Below are 13,842 nucleotides of genomic sequence, written 5' to 3'. Positions count from 1 at the left end.
GCTCCCTGCCAAGGAAAATAAAACGCGGGAGATAATCTCCCGAGGCCGAGGTGAGGGACCAGGGCAGACCGACCCTCCAACCACCTGAGGCGGACCATGAAATACTGGAGAACTGGTAGAAAACCAGGCGGATCCTCGCTTCCTTACTGTCCCCCCACCCCCTTGTGCCACCAAGAGTTACCTCCTCCCCCGCCTCCATACAATTCCCACATTATTGCAATGTTCAAGGAAAAAAGGGCACAGACTTGGGGGTGCAACGGCCACTGTCGCCCTGGGTGGTGTGTTCAGGTAGCTTTGGATACCGAAATGGGAAGGAACTCTTCAGTGAAGAAGAGGCGATCCGGGATCGGGGTGGGTGCGGGCGCACATTGCTAGGTTCTGCTGGACTAGGTCTCGGAGAGGACACGAGGCCGAGAGAGCGCAGCGCTGGTGGCGAAAAGCGGCAGAGGCGGCTTCCACTGGTGTTTGACAGCTTTGGCTGAGCGAAGTGCGAGGCGCTTTATGGTAATTGCAGTCCTCCACTGGCCTTCTGGGTAGCCAGGGGAGTCTCGGCGCGCGGCTGGGAAAGCTGCCCCCGCCGTCCCCCCCATCCCTTCGGCTCCGGATCTGCTGGCTGCCCTCGCCGCCGCCGCCGCCGCCCAAGTCGGTCTCCAGGACGTGCGCCCAGCTCGGCGTGGCGTGTGCAGATAACTCAGGCCCCGGAGCTGGGGAGGAAACGGCAGGGAACGAGTGTGGGGAGGAAGCACCCAGGTGGTCTGGGGTTGTTCAGACAGAGGAGAGGCTAAAACGCGTCCGGCTGGGAATAGATGACCGCCATGGAAAGTCAGGCAAACCTTTCATGAGGGAATCACTCCTCCCGAAATCCCACCGCGGAGGCGCCGCAGCGGAGGGTGATCGGAGACTAGGGGAGCTCAAACTTGCGAGAGCTGGAGGCGGCGGCGGGCGGGCGGCTGTCGCCCGAGCGCTGCGCCTGCGGGGGGAGGGGAGACGGCTGCTGGGAGGGGGGGAGGGAGGGAGGGCGGGCGGAGGGAGGGGGAGGAGGAAGAGGAGGGAACGAGGGAGGGGGACGCACTGGGATCGCGGCGTGCGGCGGCAGACGGAGCCTGGGCTCCCAGCAGCAAGGTGAGGCGGAGCTGCGCTCCTCGGTGAAGGCAGGCGGAGCTCGGCGGCTGCGGGGGAGACGGCGATCGAGAGCGGGAGCGAGGCGGACGGCGGAGGGGGAGCCCGCGAGCCGCCGGGCGGAGAGCCCAAGCCGCGCTGTCGCCGCGCAGGGACGACTTGGCCAACACACTCACACACACATTCACACACACGCACACACACACACACACACACACACACACACACACACACACACACACAGAGCCCGAGCGGGCGCTCGCGGCGAACCGTCAACATGGCGCTGGGGCTCTCGCCCGAGCGCGGGCGGCAGCGGCGGCGCGGGAGCTGCTGAGCCTGGCCGAACCCAGTCCAGCTGCGGGAACCCAGAAGATCGCTTGGAGCTGTCGCCACCTGCCCTGAGGCTCGGATCCCGCTCCGCTCCGCTCCGCCCCGCCCCACCCCCACGCGGCCCTGAGCCCACCCCTCCACTGGGCCGACCCCGAGGGCAGCCGGCTGGCTGTAGACGGCGAGGGAGGCGAGCGAGAACGGCGCCTAGAGCGAGCTGCGGGCAGCCGGGGACGGCAAACTTTGCTGCTCGCCGCGCTTCCCGGGTCCAGCTCCTTCTCTCGTTAACTTAGCCACCCCCCTCCCCGCACACCTGGTCCGATCTACCCAGCCACCCCCCCGCTCTTTTTCGCCATCTCGATTCTACTCGGAGGAAAACTTCAAAGCGTCGGATCGCAAAGCACCCAGCCTGCTCCCCGATTGGGGATTTCAGGTCAGTGTCGGGGAGCACCTTTTCCCAGGGAGGCCTCAGGCGGGCTTGGCGCGTCGAGAGCGCCTGCAATCGACCCCCTTTCCCTGTTGGCCCCCACCCGTCGCGGATTTCTTTGACTCTTCCCGTCCCCCGCAATGGATTTGCCTGCCGCTTTAGCTGCCTTGCTCGCTTTCGTTTTTATTTCATAGCTCTAAGTTATTAGGAATGCAGTCAACCTAAGCGGCCCCGCGTGGGCATGGGGGGGAGGGACGCGGCGGGGGCCTGCTGCCTCCAGGGGGGGGGCGGCTGGGAGATCGGGGAGTTCGGCGAGTGGAAGTTTGCAGCCTTGTGTGTCTGCGCGGGAGCGCGGTCGCCGCTGAGCGCTGGGAGTCAGGCGCGGGGTGGGGGGGTGGGGTGGGGGAGAACTGGGCTGGAAACTGGAAAGCTCGGCTCGGCGTTAGCTCGCTAGCAGGAAGGGGAGGGCGGCGGGTTCCCGTCTGCTTTCTTTTTCGACTCGGGAAAGAACTATAAAAAATAAAATAAAATAACCCAGCCGCCGCCGCCGCCGCCTTGTCTCGCCTCTCCGGGGGCCGGTCGTTCTTCCAAGTGGAACGACAGCGTGTGCGTGCGCGAGGGTGTGTGGCGGTCGCCTCGGGCCGAGCCGAGCTCGACCTGCTGCCGCCGCTCAACTGAAAGGGAGTCCCGGGTCCCCCCCCCCCCCCCGGGCTTGCCTCTAAGCTCGAATCACGTGGATTTGAAAAAAAAAATGAAAAAAAAAACTACTCGGAAATCGTGCGGAGCCTGAGGTTCGGACTCGGCGGGTCCGCCCGCTTGCCAGGTCAGAGGCTTTGTTTTGTAAATGTTCTTTTGAGATTGCTGAGAACTACTCTCTTCCTTCCCCGCTTCCTACACCCCTACAGTGTGGGGGTGGGCTTTAACTTCGGAACCCCACTGGGGTGGGTGTAGATTGCTGGCGAGCAAGCGGGAAGGGAGGGGGAGGTGGCAAGACCTGGGCTCTCTTCTGGGCAGCGGGGAGTCTGGTGAGAAGCCTTGATGGGCGTGTGAAAGTCTATGGCTGGAGGAAGTTGGTCCCACTCCCCAGGTCGGTCGGCGGAGAGGGTCGGGGCGAAGAGGAACTTGCGCATCGTGGCGCGATACTAGACAGAAACCGGGAGGGTGAGGCGCCGTTGCGCCGCGGGGCCCGCGCTTCGATCCGAAGGGAGGCTACGCTGCAGAGCCTCCGCTAACTCGGGGGCTCGGGGCGGCGGCGAGCGCCTGCTGTTTACGAAGGGAGCCTTGGGGTGCCGTGTACGGAGTTGGACGACTCGTGGCACATGTGGTTCGGACGGACTTCCCGCAGCCGCCACGCGCCTGGGGGTACGTACCCAGATCACGAAGACTGCCGACGCTGGGCGAGGCTTAATTTTGCTGTTAATGAATCTTTTCCAGAAAGTCCGCGATCTCCAGCTCGAGGCTGAGAGTGCCCGCGCGCGAGGGCGCGCGCGACCGGCGTCTACCGAGTGGGGGTTGGGGGGGTGGAAGAGCGAAGAAGGAAGGAGGAGGGTTATGTGTATTTAAAAACAAACCTTAAAAAGAAACTGACGCGCTTCAAATTGGTATTCGTATAGCTTCGATGCGTCTAGACTAAGACAGCCCGAGGTTTTTGCTGTGTTGTTTCCTACCCTTTCTCTAGAGGAGGCTAGGCGTGGGGTGTTGGTATTTGGTTCTAAGGGTAGCCCCTTGGAGAAAAATTCTCAAGACGGCCGACTAGTAAAAAGGAGGAGGAAACGGCCCACCCCAGAAGGTGGTGGGTGGTGAGCACAGACAGTCGGGTATTTCTAGCCATCTCACACTTCCTGTGGCACTGGAAAGGACACCAGTGGCCGAAATCTTACAAGGTGCTGCATTCGGTTTTTGCCAACAGAATTGCTTATGTGGAAGGTATTTTAATTGTTGGCCTCAAAGTCTCCTGTACGTGGACACTTGGAGAAATATGCTTGCTTCTCTACTCCCTCCCACTCCGCCTCCGACCTGTTTGTTATCTCGTCTCGGGCTTTGCAGTTTGGGTTCTCGTGTTTTATTTTGGGCACGATTTTGCCGCGTAGAGGAAGTGGGGGGAGGGAGGCGATCGTTAATATGCGATCCAGGTTTAATCCGAGGCTGGCCTTCGCCATGCTGATAGACGTACCACGCACGCCAATTGCCTCGGGGTGCTTAGGGAGGTGGCGGGGGGGGGGGGGACGCACGGGGTTTCAGGCGCCAGGCATTCGGCCGGTAGGTCGGAGCTAGGGCTCTGCTGGCCCCAGCGCTGTCCTTTGAGGCGCTGTCACCAGTAGGTGACTGAGAGTTAATTAGGAAGTGTTCTCTGGATCAATGGGCCGCACAGCTCATTAGCGATTCTCTCTAGCCCTTTGCAGGGCCGGCCTGGCCTCCGCCTCCCACACAGGCCGGGGCCCCGCGGTCCCAACTGCGGAGGGCGCCGCTGGGAAATGGGGAGGGGCAGGCAGTGAGGGACCACGGGGAGGCCAGTGTAACTTTGCGGGGCGGCGCGTTAAGTGCGGCGCCGCCAGGCCCGCGCAGCCCGCTCTTTTCTTCCAGCTCGCAGTGGCCTCCTCTGTGTCTTTAACTCGCTCCCGCTCGCGTCGCTGCCTGGCTGCTCCTCCCCGCCTCCCTCGCCTATCTCTTGTTCTCGAAGCACGACGCCTGTGCTCCCCGCCCAGTTTGGGATTAGACAAGATAAAAATAGGACTGCCCAGCGAGCAGAGCTGCGACTGTGCCCCGGCAGCCGGGCTAGTAAAGAGCGCAGAAGACCCGGGCTCTGAAAGGACCCCGCGGGGTGCTTGGGTCCCCCTCCCACCCCCAATCCGCAGGCGCCGTCACTGCTTCCCGGGCTGAGTCCGCTGTGAACCGTGCGGGTCGGGAACCTGGACCGGGTCTCCACGCTCTCTTGGGTGTTGTTGCTGTGCGGGTGATAGATCGGTCTACACAAGCAGGCAGGCTCCCTCCAGGCTGAAAGACGGCGGGGAGGGGGTGTAGTGGAATCGGCCACAGACTCGCGTGAGAAGCGAGTGAGCGAGCTTGCTTGTCCAGCGAGCGAGCTGGGTGGAAGGAAGGCTGCCTAGGGTTTCTCTTAACCCTTTAAGGGGAGATAGTGTGATAGGAAAGTGAGAGGGTGGGTCATGAGTCTAGTCTAATAGGAATGACTGAGGGCACAGTAGCCCTTAGAGCTAGGGGTAGGCAATCCAGGCCTAGGGTTTTCCTTTCTCTTCTGTGTGTGTGTGTGTGTGAACGCGCGCGCGTGTGCGCGCGCTTGTGCACACATACACACACACATACTCACACTCACACACGGGCGTGCGCATGATCACATCCTGGCTTACCAGCCTTGATTTCTTACACAAACCAAAAAGCACTCTACCCAGCCTATCTAGCTAGAGCAAGTAATTCTCAGTGGGGGAGCTATGAACACACACAATGGGCACCCTCATTCATTTAAGCAACTGAGCCTATGAGATGAAGCTGTGTAGACCTCAGTGTTCCCAGGAAGAATTTTTTTTCCTTACTTAAAGAAAGATCTGGGCAGAGCATATTGAAGCTTGTGACCCATACTGCTGCAGACTAAGGACCTGAGCCTAAAATATCAAGCTACTATGTGCAGGTATGCATTGGAGAGAGCACAGCAGTCCTTGTCTATAAATAAACCCTTAGCCCTGAACTTGTGGGGGAGTTAGAATCAGATATGTACAAGGAGACAGACTCCAACTTGGAGTTAGGTCTGGACACTGTTATGAGATCCATCATTTGTATACACATATGGGGCTAATATTGAATTGGTTTGAAAATTTAATACAACTGCAGACGTTAGTCTAGTTCTTTCCAGAGCTTGAAATTGGTGGGTGGGTTCTCCTATACATAAATAACTCATTACTACTAACATTCCAAGTCTCCTCTCACATCCTTTAAACCTTTTTGTGGTCTTAAGGGATCTTCTGTTTACATTTGAACTTCAAACCCTAACTGGTCTGGCCTGAGAATGAGCCACACAGGCAAAGCAAAGATCAGATGCCATTGGGAGGGAGGTGTGTACTTGGTTTGAAAATGTCTCAGATTAAGACATGCCTCTGAATGACATGTGCTGAGACAAATCGAGACACTTGGGCTCCGAAGTCCTAATGGAACAAGAGATACATAAGAGATAAAGAACTGGCCAAGAGAAATGTAAACATGGGCATGCAAATACAGCGACATACATTGATATTGGAAGAAAAAATCCCACTCTTAGTTGGACAAAATTTTGTTAAGTGTGTTTCAGAGGCTACAAACAAAAAAGCTCCTTTCAAGGTATGAATGAGGGTCAGTTGAAAACACAAAAGCACTCATAAGCATATATCTGTACTTAGGTATACGGGCCTGGCTAATCTTCCTCCCCAGTGAGAAGGTGGGTAGCATGTGTGGGCCACACAACCACGTCGACATGCATTCACCAAGAAATGTCTTCGGCTAGACAGAAAGGGCCAGGCATTTGTCCTAAAAGATTGAAGGATCTCTGTTACCTAGGATTGCTTTTGGTCAGTTTCTGCCCTCTGGAAGAGGGCGAGGGTGTATGGTGAGGCAGGAAAAAGTTCTGATGAGATTTGGAGTTCATAACCTTAAATAGCTTAATTGTGAGGGAGGAAAAAAAAGAGGAGCATGGTACTTTAGCTTAGAAGAATGGCTATGTATCACTGATTGGCTAAGGTGAGACAGGGCTTTGGTGATCTGGGAAAGACAACTTCTGAGAGGCATAAAGAGAAGGAAAGCACGCTTTCATTTTGATATGCTTTACTTAAAAAAAAGAAATAAAAACTTTTTTTTTCTTCTGGAGGAGACCATGCTGGGCCTGCCTACGGTGGATGGATTAGCCGGTGCCTCAGTGACCCTAGACACGCACGTAAACTCAGGCTAGGGCTTAGTTTGCCCGAGGCGTCGATTTGCTTCGGTCCCTCTTTGTCTAAGCCCAGCCGGGAATTCCAGCTTTTATTGGGAAGACCGCACTTGGGTGGAGTCCGGATCGGGTGGGGCCGGGCTGGGCTGGGCTGGAGGAAGGAGGGACTGAGAAGACCGCTGGGCCAACTCAACCTCTGGAGCACTCCTGACCACACCACCCTGGTGGTTCCTTTGAGGGTAAAGAGTCTAGTGACCAAGCATCGTACCAGGAGTGGAGGGGGGTTGGAGGAAGGCCTGGATTCACTTCAGCTCTCTCACCCCACTTTTCCCCTTCAGCTCTGGAGCTCAGAAGGCCCTTTGTTGGGCCTCGGGGTCACATTGCTACCCCTGGGGCCACTAAAGGGCAGGGGAATGTTGCTCTCCTGAGAGGCACTTCTTGCCCTGGAATCCCCTATGGCCCCTCTGGAAGGAGCCTGGTGGAGGCCTCTCCCGGACCTTGTCGGGTAGGACTCAGCAGGATACTGCCGGCCCCCTACCTCTTTGCCAGTGTTAATGGCCAACCGGATTCCAGCTTGTTTGCTGAGCCCAGCTGTGTCGCTGAGGCCTGGTGGAGCTAAGCTAGAGTGTGTTGCCTCCTCCGTAGCTGAGTGACCATTTGGCCTAGGAAGGGCATGGATCTCTAACCCTGTCGAATGGCTGCCTTTACATGCTTTCCAACGTTCTACTAAAGATTGGATGTCCGATTTTTTTTGTAAGGTAGGAGTTTATTAATGGACCTCTTCTGTGGCCCTATTTCTGTAGAAGGTGTCTTTTCTTGGCATATGCTCACCTCCACGTGTTCCCAGTTGAATCTCAGGGAGGATTTGGTTATTTATTTATTTTAGAGCTCTGTTGCCCCAGCAAGCACCCATGGTCTAGGTTTTTTATGATTAGACAAGCGGGAGAGTCCGCTCAGGGAAGATCCTGACAGCATAAAATATAATTTGTGATCTAAAAGACAGTTTCCAGTATAATCTCATTATGCACCACAGACTCTCGGTGTTATTTTGTGGAAGGCGGACAATGATCAATTTACATTGACCCGGGGCTGGGCGAGCTTTTAGATGGTAATTGCCATATTGATTTGCATGCAAAAAGGAGACCTGCTAAAATTAAAGACCGGAAGCTAAATTAAACTAAATTTATTGTCTAGGTGCAAACCCGTAGGACTGTTGGGGGAGGGTGGGGGGGTGAGTCAGGTCAGATTGCCTGGGGCAGAGCAGGTAAGAGACTTTGGAGCTTGCTTCCAGTGGTCACAATTTAGGAGCTTTTGATAATTTAAAAATATTGGGGGAGGGGCACATGTGCATGGAAAAGTTATAAAAGTTACTATCGCAATGAAAGCATTGGGGTCTTTCCCAGTAATTGTGAGGAGGTGGGGAGTTTTATAGGGTTAGGGGGTTTCCCCAGCACCATTTCCGGCCACTCTCCACCCCCTCCCCATTTCTATTGTTCTGTTGGGATGTTAATATTCCTGCCTGGGCCATGGAAAACTCATGCGTCCCAAGGGTAAAAGAGGGGGGTGGAACCTGTCCTCCCTCCTTCTCACTTCACTCCCCCCCCCCATCCCGTTCCATAGTGATTTTTGTTCCATTCCCAGCTCTTCCAAGAAAATCTTAATACCGGGACACCGTTGGGGCTGCTACGTCCCAAAGCTGAGGTTGGCTGGACAGCGACGGGCGACGCTGCTCCCAAGTTGCCAGGGAGGCCCAAAATAGAGCCAAGGGGTGGAGAAGGCGTCTTCCGGGGGCCGATCTAGCTGTTGTGGGACGGAGGTGTAGGATAGCAAAGCAGCGGATTGGGAACCCCAGTTAGAGTTGGAGAGGGGGAAGGGTTTGGAAATTCAGCTCGCTCGCAAAAGCTGGAAAGTTTAAAAAAGAAACAAGAAAGCCACTTGCGGAGGGCTGGCCCCGAGCCAGGGACAGCCGGGCCCTGGCTCCCGGACTGCAGGGGCCGTTCCGCTGAGGAGCCGGGGAAAAGCATCCGTGCAGGGCGAGTGGAGCAAGCGACTCTGGTTGGTGGTGCCCGTTGTCTCTGTCAATCTGGCCTCACTGGTCGGAAGATGGAACTTTCGACCTACATCAGGTGTGGAAGTTTATGGAGCATCCCAGAGCCTGGAGCATGCTTAGTAAATTGGAGATGAGGTGAGGAGGGGATTTCAGGCCCAGTATTTCTTGGAGGAAAGGTTAGGGAAATGATGCCATCCTCTAGCTTGCCTTTTTTTTTTGTGCTGACACTGGATTGTCCACTTGGCTTATACTCCCTCTCCCACTTGCCCTCGTTCCTTAGCGGTTCTACCTCTCCCTCTCTCCTTTTTCTTTTTGGGAGCATGTGTTGGGCTCAGAATGGTCTTGGGTGCTCATTTTTTAGCTCCCCCCCTACTTCAGCCACAGCCCCACTTCAGGCTTTTTGGTATTAATTGGAGATAAGAGTCTCTTAGACATTACTATCCTAGCTAGGTTCGAACTTTAACACTCAGATCTCAGCCTATTAACACTCAGATCTCAGCCTACTGAGTGAGTAGCTAGAATTGCATGAGTGAGCCATCATTGCCCAGCTTCCTTAGGGTTATTCATTTAAGTCGAAGGAGAGGTAGGTGTAGGAGTTCCTCATGAAGGGTTCTTGCTCTGTCTACATAATTTGATTTATTGCTTTGTGTGGCAAGCCTAGTCTTACTGTCTCTGGTCAGCACTTTTCCGGGGCCTGTGAGGGCCTGGCCCACCTACTACTTCTGGCTCTGATAGGCTAGCAGAAGGAAGTTTGGCCTTGTGTGGACCATGGCCTCACCCCAGGGTATTTCAATGCAGAGAGATTGTAGGATGGAGGGGGAAATTGTAAAAGGTTTTTGGGACTCCCGGAGGTGGGCTGAATCTGGCTTGGGGTTAACTGTAGACCCAGTTACACAGGTGTTAAGTGCCATCTTCTTTCCCCACAATGCCTAAGATGCTTTCGATACTTCTTTGACAAAGACAGTGTGTGAAAACAGGAACTTCAAATGGCACAATTAGACCAATAATTGGCTCCTCTCCGAAACTCCAGGACTGAGTTTGACCATGGCCCATTTTTAACTAGCTGTATGACCTTGGGCGGGGGGGCAAGTTATTTATGGCCTCTGAGCTATGGTAAGTTACTTCATTTGTAAGACTGGGAATAATTATCCACCTTTAGGATCAAAGACAATACTTGGCACATAGTAGGCCTGGAGGATTAATTGCTTTTAAAGAGTGCTCATGCCCATACTCCTATGAGTTATATGACCAGTTCTTTGCTGCCCCACACCTTCTGAGAGGAGCCCCCCCCAGCTGCTAAGCCTGTATCCCCAGACCAAGGATACAGGTTAAAGGTCCCCTCCCAGGGTGTTTTCCCCAGGGTAGACCTATGTAGGTTTCTCCTTTGTTACAATTCTTTACTTTCTGCCTTTTAAAAGATTCCATATGAAAGGGCTTGGATTGTCCCCCCCCCCCCAAGTAAGATCATTAGATGGTTAGGAATTGATTCCAGAACTGGTATCTAGATGCCCTTTAGCAAATCTTCCCGTCATTATTTCAGAGGAGCAGACAGGACCAGGAGGGGAAAGAGCTGACCCAGTTGGAAGAGGTGAGAGAGGTGGCCCACTGCTGGGGCCAGAGGTTATGTGGTTTGTTTGATAGGGATTAAGTGCGGATGTTATGAGGGCTCAGTGTGGTTTTCAATAAAGTCGGCCAGGGATTGCTTCTTTTATATCGATATGTATTTTTTCTAAATTACTAGCATGAGAAGAAAACCAGACCTGTATGGATCCAGGCCGGTAGTAAGCTACTGTGATCAGGTTTCCTACTCGACTCCCAGAGGGGAAGTCAGCGTTTGATTGAAGCTACACTTGGTTCTTGACTCTCAAGGGATGCCTGCTCTGAAACAGGAGCCCTCCCCACCTTTCCTTTCTCTCCTCTTCTGCCCCCCCTTCCCTTCTTTCCCTAAAAGCCTTTGTGCAGAAAGAGCTTCAGTAGGCACGAATCCCTGTTCTCTCTCGAAAGAATGCCTTACATACAGCCTTTGCTGACATTGGTTTGTGAGCGGTGGGTTTTACCAGGCCAGCAGTTTTTTCCCATTTTAGCTCACTGTTTTAGAGGTAGTGTATGGACAGGATACTCTCAACTGTGATGATTGCCACAATGTATAGACTGGCCCTGCCTGGAATCTTGAAGATGCTTTAACCTTTGCCCTTGGGGCCCACCAAGAGGTGGGGGGGCAAGTGGAGAGCTGAAGGATTGAGGACTGAGGATTGTTCTAGGGACAGGCTGTTTTCTACAGCCAGAGAAGCTGAGGGTGGAGTCAGGCAATCGAGAGTGTGTTCCAGCTTTGCGTCTGATTTAAAACTTGGTTTAATTGGAGAAAGTCCTAGGCATTTCACAGTTCTGTACAAAATGAAACTTGAAATACCTTGAGGCCTACGTCATTTAGGAAGGAATAAATGCAGTATAGAAATGTCCAAACGATGTAAATCCTGGCGTTGTCTGCCTTCCCATAAACACATGACAAGTGCAAAGGCATTTCTAGTCAAAACACCTCTGGACCCAACAGCCTCCATCATTTGTATTTATTATTTTATTAACAGTATTTTACACCGCATTTAACAGGCCCTGAGAGCGTGTTGCATTGTGACTCTTTGCAGAGTGGGGTGGAAGATGGTTGGGGGTGGGGAGCCATGGTCGGTCTCTGTTTAGAAGCACTAGCTGGGCAAATTTCTCTAGACCTGGTGGAGGGGTGGTTGTTGTTGGTGGTGGTAGTTTCAGCTGACCCAAGGGAAGACAAAAGTACTTGGGAGAGCAAGCCCCCTTCCAACCCAGAATGGTAGTTGTGCCCCTGTAAGTTTGTCTACTTTCAGCACCTATCCCTAAAGGCAAAATGGGGTCCGTTTCAAGGTACTCTATTCATTTGGTTATTGCTGATTTTCAAAGCACAAGTATTTGTCTGCTATCGTTATTCTATATCCTGGCGGAAAGTTTATAACGAAAAGTAATGCCTTTCTTAAGTCATAAAATGAGCCTTGTATGATTATTTAATTAAAATCTATTTAAGGACCGATTAGGCGTGTAATTTGCGCTAATAATGACGATTATGGAAATGTTCAACTTAACCAAAAATCATAAAGGAGACATTTTGATCAGTGGGGCGGCCAATAAGTATTCTGTGAGTTGGGCAGTTTCCAAAAGACTTTGTACAGTGGGGCTGTACAAAGTGCAAACCTGCCTGGCCTCTGACAGACTGGAGAGCTACAGGCCACCCTGTTTCAACCCAGGGCAAACCATCCCCACCCCCCAAGTCATTCTGGCTTCTTGGGAGCCCAAACAAACCCCTCTTTCCATCACACATTCCCCAAGCTACCAGAAGATGCAAACTCTAGGACAGGGCTGATAGAGCAGAGAAATCTCTGCGAAATGGCGGTGCTCTCTGGCTTTTACAACCAGCACAGACAAACGCATACTTCCTTGGCTGGCCTTGGCTGGAGCATGGAGGGGTGGTGGTGGGGGAGCCGGGGTCCCTTGTTCCGGAGAAACCTGCCAGCTGCTGGGCTTGGTGCGAAGGCGAAGGCAGACACAATGCTGCTGTTGTTGGTTTGATCTCTAACTGTGGATTGTTAGTCTGGCTTTAACTATGTGGTAAGGGGGGAATGTGAAGGCTGTTTACAGCGAGTGCAAATAATGTGACAGCTGTTGGCGCGCACAAGCAGCGCTGCGCCTCCTCAGCACTTACACAAAGCGCGCACTATGCAGGCCCGGAGAGAAGCTGCAGAGGTGGCCGCCACTTTCCTGGCCAAGCTCTTCCTCAGATTCGAGAGAGCTCCAGGGTATTCCCAGCCCGCCTCCAGCCTAGCATACACCTTTATGAGTTCCCAGGCCATTCAGGATGGTTCGTATGTTGTGGTTGAGGGAACTTGTTAGGCAGAGATGGCAGAAGGCCCAGGGGGTCATGAAGAGTCACTAGCTGGAGGGGTTTGGCCAGGGTCCATGGACCTGGATCCTCAGTTGCTGGTGATAGAGTTTGCAAGATTTGAGAAAATAACTTTGAGCCCTCAGTAAGCTTGTTGGAAAGAATGTGCTATTAACCAAAGGCTTTCAGGGAGAAGGAGTACACACACACACACACACACACCACATAAATACACACAAACATGCACGTGCACACCCTCCCTTCACTTTCTCCTTCCCCTTCCATTGTCTGGAGTACTTTCTGCTTCAGCCCAGAGAGGTGCAAGGGCCACCCACTCGGCACCAGCTAGATGCCCACAGCCACAGATCTACTCTGAGTTAGCAGCTCTCTGCCAGGCCCTACAGGAAGGTGCCAAGGTGGGAGAGAGCGCATTGTCTATTCAACTAGTCCTGGAAATGCATGAGTGGCTAAGAACTTGGGCCTGCTGCCTCTGGGCTGAGCTAGGCTGGCCTTCAAAACTTCACCTCTCTGCCTCGGGAATCCCAAGGTTGAAACCTTCCAAGGCATGCCTACCCCTGGGGTTTGGAGGGATCATTAAGGGCTGACATAATTCTATATCCTGCCCTTCGATATAACTTTGGCCTCTGGATGTACAGCCTATACCAATATTTGCAGATAGCTAGCCGTGCACCCACCCCACCACCCCCTCATCCCTTCCAGATCCATATTCAAGAGTTTTAACGTGGACTTCTGCATGTAGTTGGGTTCCGTTCCGGGGAGCTGGGAGATGTTTCTGGAGTGATACATGAACTTCAGTGCCAGTTCTATAAATTGGTCTCTTTTTATGACGTGTGCCATTTTTCTGTAGGAATGTTGCTTGCAAAACGAGTTTCGCCTTGGAGGAAAAGGCGGAAAGATAAACAAGCCTGCAACGCCAAAACACTGGCAGTCTTTCCTTCCTTCCAGCTCTCTTAAAGCAGCCGGGCTGTATTTCCAGGATTAGTCTCATGCTTGTGAAGAGGGACTTGCGTTGGCTTTTTTTTCCCCCCAAGCAAATGCAAATTAGAGAAAAATAATTTTCTTTCAACGATATGCAATGTATTAGTCAC

The 13,842-nt window shown here is 53.4% G+C and overlaps 1 protein-coding gene across 6 annotated transcripts in view; it reads left to right on the top strand.

The window, feature by feature from the left end:
• The first annotated feature begins 1,097 nt into the window (after positions 1-1,097).
• Positions 1,098-13,842, top strand: part of Bcor (BCL6 corepressor) — a 44,532-nt gene continuing 31,787 nt past the window's right edge. For 5 of the 6 annotated variants that reach the window (XM_090326879.1, XM_090326877.1, XM_090326878.1 and 2 more), the window contains exon 1: positions 2,305-2,696. The gene's annotated coding sequence lies outside the window, so the exon portion shown is untranslated. Of the gene's footprint in view, positions 1,880-2,304; positions 2,697-13,842 lie in introns of those variants that run through there. The other variant, XM_090326876.1, reaches the window with a different exon arrangement.

The sequence above is a fragment of the Megascapheus bottae genome, chromosome X, assembly GCF_031878675.1.
Source record: "Megascapheus bottae isolate mThoBot1 chromosome X, mThoBot2.hap1, whole genome shotgun sequence".
Lineage (NCBI taxonomy): Eukaryota > Metazoa > Chordata > Mammalia > Rodentia > Geomyidae > Megascapheus > Megascapheus bottae.
The sequence above is the reverse complement of the archived record's forward strand: the minus strand, read 5'-3'. Positions and strand labels throughout refer to the sequence as shown.